Consider the following 12430-nt stretch of genomic DNA (forward strand, 5'->3'; position numbering starts at 1 on the left):
ACCTGCACCATCCCCCGAGACAGGTCGCTGCAGCACTGTGTTAGGCCCTCCTGCATCGTCACAGAGCGCCGGCAAAGTAGGGAAGTCGCAGTTGCCAGACGGTTGAGTGCCCTGCTGGTAGTGTCCCTTCTCTGGCGTTCCCGGCGCCGTGCTTCGATGTCAGCATCTAATTTGCTGCACAACTGCTGGATTGACTGGGACATGTCCCGAATGCCCGCAGCCATGCCGCCAATGTTTGTGTCCATGTTGACTAAGCTTGTCTTCATCACCCGCATGTGCCTCTGGACTGACATAACTGCCTTTGATTGCAGGCGCTGTTGCTTCAACATTTGGCCCTCGAGCCCCAAGAAGACACCATGGCCGTCAGTGGGTGCTGGTGGACTCTGGACACGCGACCTGCGGCGCCCTCTTGCTCCCGTCTGTGCTGCCTGTGAGGTGTGGGGCACAGTGGGATGGCTCCCTTCCTGGTGCCCGGTGCGGTCTTCTGGGCCCATGCTGTCGTCTGACGAGGTGTCGAAGGCTCGTAGCCTGGCTGCTGGACGCCTCCTCATTCTCACACCTGCAAGCGGAGATGTGGCCGGTGATTCGAACATGAGTGGCGATGCTGGCTGTGGTTGTGGTGATGCTGGCTCTCGGTGAGGTGATGCTGGCTCTGTGTGCGGCGAGGCTGGCTGTGTTGGTGGTGCGGCTGCCAGTGGGCCTGCTCCCTGGTCTGAACTCGTGCTGGCTAGAGGTGATTTTTGTGGCCGGTGTGCCGTCTCCCCTGCAGCATGCCCTGTACTGCATGATGTCACATCTGTGGACGGAAAAACAACATTGGCTCAGTGTCCCCGAAGGGCTGCATTGCAAGCGTCACAATAAATCATTTCACATTCCAATCTGTCCTCTGTCTCCTTGTGCCTCGAGTGCGTGACATGCCTTGTTGCCCTGTGACATTTACGTCATGGTTAGTGTTGCCCTGACTACATCTCCCGGAATGCATTGCCTGTCTGCACTGACACGTGTGGACTGCAGTGTGATTCTCGTTTCACAATGGGGGATGTGGGATTGGGGTAGGGGAGGCTACATTGCTGTGCTTTCGTCTTACCTTGGTGTGTTGCGGCTCTGGCAGAGCTGTCGGCGTCCCCAAGACCCACGACGCTCTCTTGCTCGATTGTGGCCGCCACCAGCTCCTCCAGTTCGGTGAGGGCAGGTGCCCTGTTGGTTCCACCTCCGGTCTGGCTGGCCTCCTTCTGGATGTCGCCCATCTTCCTCTTGGTCACAATCCTCAGGTCATACCAGCGCTTTTTGAGGACCTCAATGTCCCTGTGGGTCACTCCCACAGCATTGACCTGCGCCTGGATGGCCAGCCATATGTTGCGCTTTTCGGCCTCAGGCACTTGCAGGGATTGCCTCCCAAACAGCTTCTGGTGCTGCTTCACCACCTCCTCCACCAGCACCTGGAGTTCCTTGGGGCTGAATTTGAGCTTCCTCCTCCTTTCCCCTCCGTCTTTCTGTGTTCTCTGGCTGGACATGCTGTTCGTTTCCCGCTCGCACATGCAACTGCTCCCTGCCTCTCCTCTGCACTCCAAGCCTCTCCAGGGTCGGCTAATTATGTACACCTGCCTGGGTATGGCCACGTCGGCTAATTGTGTACACCTGCCTGGGTGTGGGCAGTTCCTGGTTGGGTGGGCTGTCGTTGCACAGGATTAGCTGTTTCGTCAAGTCATGTGATGTTATTTACCGAATCCGTACATACCGATTCGGTATTTTCCGATTCGGTAGATACCACCTCGGTATTTTCCGAATCGGTAGATACCACCTCGGTATTTTCCGATTCGGTAATTATCACCTCGGTATTTACCGAATCGGTGAATTCCGATTCGTATTTACCGAATGTTACCGAATCGGTAACTGTTACCGAATTTTTACCTACATATAACTTACCGATTCTAATTTACCGATTCGGTACGGCTCGGTATTTAAGAACCGGTAAAATTTATTTACCTACATGAGGCCCCAAATGCGTAGAAGTCAACCTTTACAGTGGCCAAATCCTCACATCTGGGGAAGTGGATGTAGCTGTCAACGTGTCTCATCATTGCTGAAAGCACATCTTGTGCTACACCACTGAACATTGGTTTTGACATATCACCAGATATAGCCACAGTGTATTGAAAGGAACCTGTGGCCAGAAAATGCAATACTGCCATAAATTTCAAAATTGGTGGGATACATGTGAGATTAGTTTTTTGAGGAAGGAGATGAGACTCCAACTGAAGACATTAATCTAGTTTGGTTTGTCTATTCAAACAAAACTTGATGATATCCCTTTCTTCCATGATCTGAAGGTCTGGAAATTGGTGATACACTGGAGGCAGTCGTCTCCTCCGTCTCACAAGGTACCTATGTGTGGCGTTAAAACATTTTTGAACACTGGTCACAGTATCCAGAGTTACATATATGAAGAGTTAACCAAAAGTCATTTGACAAAACATAACTGGTTCAAAAAGCATTACACATTATTCATTATTTGTCTCCTGTCCAACATTAACCTATAATATAACCTAATTGGGGTCTTCACATGTGTCCGTTATATAAATGTGCATATTATACATCCAAAAATGTATTATGAGCACCTTAATATTGATTTTTTGTAATTTTCTTTAAAAATACTTCCACCGGCGGTGTACAGTGCACCACACTAATATAGCTTTTATGTACAGTAACGCACCACACAGATGTTTGCGCAAAGGAAATGACATGGCAATGGAGTAGTACATAAGGAGTACATATCCTCCTTTGGAGTGGTGGTGACGCACTTAACAGTCACCAACATTGCACTTCCAACCACTAAAATGGCAGATGCCTGGCCTTGCACATTGTACATTCAGAACCTGCTGCTGCTGTCAGAAGTCAACCATGTGGTGGGCGTTTTCATCCAGGACAGACACGGCCATAGGCTAACATTGGTGATTGTGATGGTAGAGGACCAATAGCTGACTCCCTCTACGCTGATGACCGCGTACGTGGCATACGTGTACGCTGTGGTTTGAAAAATAACTCACTTGCCTCCTGACACTGCTGCTATCAAGACCTCCTCCACTTTAGCTGCTGTTGCCACCCCTAGAGCAGTTGGCTGAAGAAGTCCTTCCCCTGCATGACCAGCTCTGTGGCTCACCACAGGAACAGGTAACTATCTTATATACATATAGTACTCTGTTTAACTCCCTCATTTCCATTTACACAGGCTATAATGTACCTCTGAGTTCCAGAGTGAAGTCTGATTACTCTTGTAGCATTTTGTGGTCCCTACATAGGACAATCATGTAATGGTTTGTTGAGCACTGTACATTGTGTACTCAACATCACCATTGTGATGTGTGATGTGTGGTAAGCCCTAGATTCCACTTGTTTTGCATGCACATATCTATGCATGTATACATTTAATGGTATCTATGATATATTTAATAATCAGATCATGGTAAATGTGCAAACAAATGTATAGCCTTTACAGCATCAGCTGTGTATGTATACTGTACGAAGCAGCTGAGGACGATGTTAGCTATGTTTATAGTCCCACATATCACTCAGCCCAGATCAGGGCTTGCCAAATTGTAGTCTGGGAGCTAACTTTATTTCACAGACCCTTTCAGAGTGCCACACAACCTTTGAGGTCACATATTGGATGTTCACAAGAAGTACTTTTATGTATTGAAATGGTGGAAAATGAAAGGTTCATGTGAGATCAGTACGCTCAGCCTGCAGAGAGCAGGCCTGACAATGAGTTGTGCCGAGTCTGGGGCAGAGTTAATGTGGCAATACAACTGGCGCACAGAGCAATCTCACTGTAGACCTGCAGATCCTTGGATGTCTTGAAAATTAGTTTTCAGAACCAATAGTGGTCCTGATTGCTTTTACATGGACCACATTTGGAATGGTGACTGAGGTGACCCCCTAACCTGACACTTCTGACAGGCCCCTTACTCCGACAAGTCTGTTGTCGCGTTTCCACAAGTCATGCTTGCACTGTTCATGCCTATTGCACATGTGGCACAATAACAGTGCTATAGTTGATTATTTCAGAATAGATTTTGATATGTGAATCACCAGCATTGTTACATTCAATCAATCAAACAAGAAATGAATGGCATGTTGATGTCATCTCTAACAGTGCCACATATGGCAAAATGTGTGTTCTGTGAGGGCAGTACATACCACACAAGCTCAATCAGACATAGTATGATATCCCATTATGTAGTCTACATCACATCGCTATGAATGTAGGATAGCCCTGGGCTACATGATGTTAGTGGGCTGGCTTACTCAGTGTAGGACATGACCAGGGATGAGGACAGCCAGCAGATGACTACAAAAGCATGTATTCATGTAGTTTGGTGCTCAGCATGTGCGAACTAAACATGTTGTGTGTTAACTATTGATTTATGCTTGAGCTAGATGTACACAACTTGTGTCTCAACAAAAGAGATATCCAAAAACCAGCAGTGATAATCTGTTTATTCATCTCTTGTATCCATACAGGTCAATGCCAATTAAAAGCGGGCCATTTGGAAAGCCATCGCCCGGAACGTGCAGACCCATGTCCGGCACAGCATCAATTGCAGGAAAAGGTGGGGGGACCTAAGGAGCTGGACCCGGAAGACCGATGAGGTCCAGCTGGGGTAGTCCTCCCAACGTGGACGGGACGTGCGCTGCACCCTGACCCCCCTAATGGCCCACATACTGGTGATGGCAGCTTGATGGACAGTTGAGGGCCCAACAGCAGCTACAAGGGTGTAAGTCCATGTAATCTACATGTTACATTGCAATGTTTTTGGTAACAGGCAGCCATTTACCCATCAACATTGAGGGTGACTCATGTCCAATGCACTAGAAGAGTTGTTGAATGTGTAGGCCTGGTAATAAGTGCATGATTATGTGCTTTGCCTATTGGCTTTATGGCCAGGAATACAGCAGAGTCCAGTCCACTACCAATTTACTGTCTCGAGCAAACACATGACTGAATAAAGTAATGCATCACCTCATGTTCTTGGATGCTCTGGGCACTTGTCTTCATTGTGTCAGGAGCGATGCCCCCTCACTACTGTGTATCATGTGAAGTCTGACCTATTACATGTGACATGGCATATTGTGCACTCTATATGAAGTGATTGGACAACACTTCCCTTTGGTAAGTTGGGATACAACAGCAACATGAGTGTGTGAATAATACTAGTACCATCAGCATTAGTGCCTACATGTTAGCTTGTGTACCTTTACCTATTGTAGTATCATCTGCACTACTGTTTCATAACTGATCTAAACATCTGATGTCTGATTCCATCACAAATGTGTGTGTAGGCCAATCTGTATTTGTAAATAGTCATTTGTAATAGATATACAGTTGATGTGTTACCACAGACAGGCACTCAATGTCATTGGTTAGGTCCAAATGATGAGGCAATGAAAGACATGACAGGCAGACTTACAGTAATGTGTTTCTATTAGAATTTCCATGGTATTGATGTGGGAGTACTCAGTTACATGAACTGCTCATGTCGATTTGGCAAGGTTCATTCACTGACTAGTGACATTCATCAGGAAGCTACATGCAGAAATGTAGGGACCATAAGTGAGTGTCAACACTTAGTATTACAAGGTTTTTTGTGTTTACGATACACAACGGTACTGTGATGTGCCTTCCCATAACATGGGAACAGTCCAGCCCGAACTGCCAAGCCAGGTCCTCCCTGGACTGGAAACAAGCATCCTAGGACTGGTTTCGGGGTTTCACCCGTCTTCAGCCAGGATAGCTTGATTCCAGTGTCATGGAGAGCACGGGACTCACGTCTGAGCATACCCGTCCCACTTGGGGTGACAAATGCAAAAACAACAATTGATGGACAGAATGCAGAACATAGGTATATGACCATTTGCTGATTGCAGGGCTTTGTGTGGAATGTGTAGAAATTATTTGGTCATTGTCATTTTATTTGATGACATCAGGTCACTATGGTATTCTACAAGGGAAAAAGTATACAAGGTGTTCAAATATCGAACTAGATACATGAGGATGGAGTTGAGACAAGTTCACTCATGCAATTGCAGCTGTCTATAGTTATGACATCACTGTGAGCAACAGTTTACGGATCATGTGGCATGCAAGGCATGAGCTCATGATAATGTTGAAGTCACTATAGTGGACCTTGTAGCTTGAGTCATCTGTGCACTTTAGAAATATTTGTGGAAAAAGCTATTGGTCCAGTGTGTTCACGAAGATGCAATAAACCTAATTTAAATTTCATTTCAGCATCATGCCAGGCAAGCAGAGGAGACAGGGTAAACATCATTGGGGAAGCAGCTGGCCACAGTGGCTCCGGTTGTGACACAAAAGACACCAAGGGAGCCAGTGGCCCAGAGGGTGAGGGGAGAGCCACAGAGGACACAGATACAACATTGTTATCCACAGACTCAACCTCCAGTGAACACTCGCTAGTGGTGGCTGAACACAGGAACAGTGTCAACACCATCCTTGTCCACCAACCCCTCCCATCTCCACCCTCCCTGTTGCTCCCCAACCAGTTAGCAAGGCCTGCTGCCCTAACAGGGGAGGTGTCTCCTTCGCTCCAAGCACCTCAGCCCCTACCCCTGTCCCCCCACAGCCCTGAGTGAGGAAGCTTTTGACCTTCAGAGACACAGCTCTGTAGGGCAGATGGCACTACTGAATGGCATCCAGGGTAAAGGCAGCCATCTGCAACAGATGGTGGCCTACCTGAAAGGCATCCACAGTGCTATGTCTGGCCTACAGATTTATTTTCAGGCTCTAGCCTCCTCATTCACAGTAGCCTTCCACCCATCCCAAACATCCACCCCACCTCCTGCTCTTCTCATTCCCAAAAGCCCTATTCCCATGCCCGTCAAAAGCATATTCACACATATGCATGCACCTCCTTCAAGAACCCCAAGCAGCACAAGCAAACATAAACACCAAAATAAACACAGAAGCACGCACCCACTCACTTGACAGTCAACCCTTCACCACCACCCTCCACAGTGCCCACACTCACAGACGCATCCACAACACCCATCATTCCCCTAGACACCACACCCACACCTACAGACGCATCTACAACACCCAGCATACCCCAGACACCATATCCACACACACATCCACATCCCCAGCCTACCCCGAGACACCACACCCTTACCCACAGATACATCCACAACATCCATCATTCTCCAAGACCCTGCATCCACAGAGACGTCCACAACACTCAGCATAACCAGCACCTAAACATCACACAACCCTAAAACTGCAAACACCCACACTCACCCACATTACAGACACCTACAAAAAACTCCCCCAAATGTGCACAAGACACATCAGCCCAACAGACATCTGTACCAACACACACACCTGACAGTTCCACTCCCTATACCTCCCAACCCCTACTCCCTCCGGAGCATCCTACCAATTTTTCCCGTGAGAGATTGCTATTTGCCCTTGCCCTTACCCCTGTCACAGCCCACCCCCATCCCAAAGTCAAAAGTACCCCTTCAACATTCGAACCCATCCTTTCCACATCCCAATCCACCCGTCACAAAACTGTCCCCCTCATGAACCCAGAACTACCAATGAGAAGAAAAAGAAAACCTCTCCCAAAACCAAGTCCACCCCTCTCAAACCCAGATCCACTCCTCCAAAGTGACATAATTGAGGTGCCTGGATTGCCCACTAGATGCCCCTTAATTGGGAGGTTCCCCTGGCAGTTTTATTGGAGGGAAATGTGCCACGGCGCAGCAGTCCAGAGGACTTGAACTTTAAATATGGACTGCCATTTGCCTTTTTTTGTTGCGTTTCTTTTGAACTAATTGAGAGCGGTATCTCAAGTGTGGTACTAAATCACATATTTAAATTTTACCAAGTTAGTCTTGAATTTAATTTTGCTTTGCAATCGTTGAATTCTAGCAATGTTTCATTTACAGATGTGTAGTATATATTTTTTGTTAGCATGATGGCTGGAACTACTTACTTTTTAAATGTCTGCTACGTTAAGTGCATACACTGGTTAACAAGGTATATGATTGTCATTTGAATTTACGTGCAGCCATTCAACATAGTAGTGGAGACTTGCTCCAAAAATTGGTGGTTGACAATTTCTTTAAAGATAGTTAACTTCAGGTGTGTTTGAATCAGCTTCTTTACTAACAGGTATGTGCATATATGCATTGCACCTTGTTATATGATGTGACCATTGAAGTAGTATACAACACAGGACTTGCTATAGACAAGGGGAATAGTTACATGGATGATGTAATAGAGTATGGCTCATAATTGGTATTGCCATTTTTTTAAAGGTAATGTATTGTATGGTTGGTGGTTACCCCTTGTGTAGAGAAATTTCTACATGAACTTACATTGCACTTAGCCCAATGATGTGTGATGCCTATTTTTAATTGTGAAAATGTTCTGAATTAATTTAAACACAGCTTTATGGTGAGTTTTTTCCTTTTATATTTACTATCCCTTTTGTGCAAGTGTGCATTGTTTGTTGCCAGCTCGCACCAAAGTCATGGGCACAATGTTGTTGTACAGGTGTGTTACTTTAAATGTGTTAACGTCATCATTAGAGACATATGCATGGCACTTGGTGCTGCTATTGTTTATCCTGAATATATTTGGAGCCAGGGGGCCTGTGCACATAGACATTTAGAGGCATGGCAAAAGGGAGACTGGCCAAGGGAGCCAGACTTTCAGGGTGCCCCCTGATTGAGCCAACCCTGTTCTACAGAGAGTCGTGCCATGAGGACCTTGAAATACTTTTTCAACAGATTGGTTCAATTTACTTTTTACACAAACTACTTTATAATATGTGAGTGATGTGAGAGAGTCTTTTACAGAAAATGTGCAGAGACAGTGTGTCTCTGTTTCATGCAGCATCCATACTTAACTTTATTTCATATCAAGGCAGGACTTAGCATGTGGGAAATATGAGGGTGTCACTAAGCCTATTTGATGTAATGTTAGTGAGGAGCGAGCTGCTTTTGTGTTACAATATTAAAAATGCACATCACTATCCATGAATATTAGATGTAAACACATTTGGAATTTGGAAGGGTGTGCCTGTGCAGCGTCAGTAACCTGGCCAAGGAGGGCATCAAAGAGGTGCATTTATATTACACCTTTAAAGATGTTCCGAAGAGGGCCCCACAAAATAGGTTTGGGCCAGGTCACCCAAACACCTCAAGATGTCCCTGCCTGCACATCTGTTAACTGAGAAGTTAATGGAAATGGAGTAGATTGTGAATTACTGTCTGTTGCGTCCACAACGGTGTCGATTTTGGACATTATCAAAGAGCAGCGGCAGGATGTGTACTATCGGCTCCATGGCGGCACACAAGAACAGGTGAGATATCCATCCCTCATCACCAGCTTAGCTGTGGTGGTGTGACTGCCACAGTCATGTTGACGGTAAGGCACATCGTGATTGGGCAGGTGGTAACACTGGCAGTCTGCTCTCTGACGGAACGCTTTGGCCTATCCCACTGCCGCCACATTCAGGTTTTCCTGGTGGTGGCCGCCGCGGTGCTGCGGTGGTTTTTAGTAGAAAATGAATGCATCGTAATAGGACGGCTGGACCACCGACTAGGCGGCGATGAACCCAATGCTGTTTCGACTGCAGTACCATGCCTGCCAAACTTGTAATCAAGCCCTAAAAATGTTATAAACATGTTCAATAGTCCATACTCACAGGTAGTTTTTGATCTATAACATAAAACAAACATGACTTTTAAAAACACAATAACTCAAACGAAAGACCTCTATATTTTATAACTAACATTCACATATCATTTTTAATCATTAATATATTTTATTAATATTTTCCAATATTCCTGAACTTTGAAATATAACAATAAAATGCATACACCAACATAAAAATCATAAAACTAAAACAATATTCATCCGATTATATAATAAAACATTTTTAAAATTAAAATTAATACATTTTATAAGATTTGTTTCCAGCAACACTACTTATTTCAATATTAAACATATGTAAAATTAATTATTTAAAAGTTATTTACATCTCTTCATAAATAGACATATAACATATAAATATACAACAAAATATAAATCAATACATCGTAAATAATACATATGTATCATGTTTTCGTAATTTAATAAGAAAATATTTTTAAAAAGTTTAACAAAAATGTGAATATAAAAAAGAATTCAAACATATTTTTAACATAAAAAAATCCTTACAGTTATTTTACTATTTTGTTATTTGATTTATAAAAAATATAAAATATAAAATTTTTTTATTTAAAACAATTACAAATATTTTACATTAAATGTGTTTATTTATATATTTTACATTTAAGCAATGTGTTATAATTAAAAGGTTTATTTTATTATTTACATTAAAATATGTTTTTTACATTTAATATCATTCATACATACATTTAAATAATAATAAACTATTATTTAGAAGAATTATTAATATAAAAAATAAATATATATTATTTTACAATATTAAATTGCATATCATTAAAATAATTAACATTACATTTTAATTAAAATATTCACTTTAAAAAAAATCTCCCTACCCTTATCCCCTAATAACCCAACATCTTCCTACTAAAACAAATGTATATATACAATATTTTTACACATGGATACAACTAAAAATAAAAAATTTTAACATTTTACAAGTAATAATCTAACTAAACATGCAAATAAAAAAACCACATAAAATCAAAGACGCTACAATAAATACATTGAAAATAACACTTACAAACAATATTATATACGATGATATTTTAATTCGATATTCTTTACAACGATATTAAAAATTACACGTAAAACAATATTTTTACCTTCGCTATTCCTGTCGCCGATAATCATGACATCCCAATATTTTTGACACATTTCTTTTGAAGCACAATATGTTTTTGTCTTGATATTTTGTCCAAACACCTGGAGAGAAGGTGTGAAAGAGTAGTCATATTGTTAGCCAAGGATTTTGGACATAAACCTAGCTTTGGCACTTAACCCAAAATTCCAAGCAGACAACTTTCCCTTGTTATAAATCCAATACATCAAAAAAATCGTATTGTATTGTAGATTTATATATCACTTAATGCACCTGTTTAGGCACGGAAGTACTCTGCAAACAAGTGGCATGCTACTATGTGGAGCCCAGAGGTAGTTGTGTTACATATTCATATATTATGCAACATCATTACAGTTGTTATTAGTTTCATGCAGTTTTGAGTGGAGTGAAAAGTTAGCTGTTAATTGGTTTGGTTGTGCAACGATGTGCGTTCTTAATTGTATGTCTGAGGTCAAAGGGAATGGAAAGTATGCAGTAGAAAGGGAATTATTCTTTTTGGTCTTCCTACTACACTGTATTATCGGATGGTATTAGTGGTGTTAGAGAATACAGGGCGCAATCTACTAATTTCCAATACACTAATTACTGGTTGAAAATCGGGTTGCAATTTACGACCAGTATTTTGTGACCAGTAAAGAATTTAACAAATCAACTAAACCACTTAGCTAAATTTCATTTCACAGTGGCTTGCAATATGACCTACCTCATGAATATTAATGAGATAGGCCATAAATTGCGACTCACTCAAATGGGTGACGATCACAGGGCTGCTAGCCTGCTGGGTAAGCAGACCATCACGCCTGTGATGGCTTCCTAACAAGGTAAACTCCTTTTTTTAATACAGCCATTTTTCATAACGAAAAGAGTACTGTGTTTAAAAAGAAAAGTTTTCTTTTTCCTGAAAAGTTTGTTTTACAGCTGGGCGTGTTCCCTAGTCCACTCTCTACTCTTCAACGTATTTTGACTGACTGGCTTCCCATGTGACTAGCTTCACACGAAAATCTGTAATCTTTGAAAGTTTTGCGACCAGATTTCAGTTGCTAACATTACATCTCATACAGAATCACTAACCTACAGAAGTATGCCCTTTCAAAATAACGAATCAGAATGGAGTCGTAAGAGCATTTTAGGAGTCAGGAAACATTCACAGACTGTTAAAATGCCTTTAGTACAGTGTTCAAAATGTTTTTGCTGTGGCAAACAGCAATTCGGACTGTTTACAACCTTAAAAAAATTAGCACATCTGGCCCAAGCGTCTATGTATTTTGGATCATGCTTATACAAGCTGGGACAGTTAGTCAGGGAAGCAGAGCTCAGTTGGGTTTAGTTGGGAAGGTTAAGCTGAACAGGACAGAAGATGGACTGACATGGTTTCAGCTAATAGCGGAATGAAATAAGACTCCTACACAACTCATGCACATTTTGGTGATGGCTCATATACAGTACTGTGCCAAGGAGTAGTAATGTTTAGATTATGGGTCTTATGATGAGTTTGACGGTCCGATCGCCTGAGAACCATGTCCACGCCTGCCAGTAGACCACAGTTCTGGTTG

Source organism: Triturus cristatus, chromosome 9, assembly GCF_964204655.1.
Source record: "Triturus cristatus chromosome 9, aTriCri1.1, whole genome shotgun sequence".
Classification (NCBI taxonomy): Eukaryota; Metazoa; Chordata; class Amphibia; order Caudata; family Salamandridae; genus Triturus; species Triturus cristatus.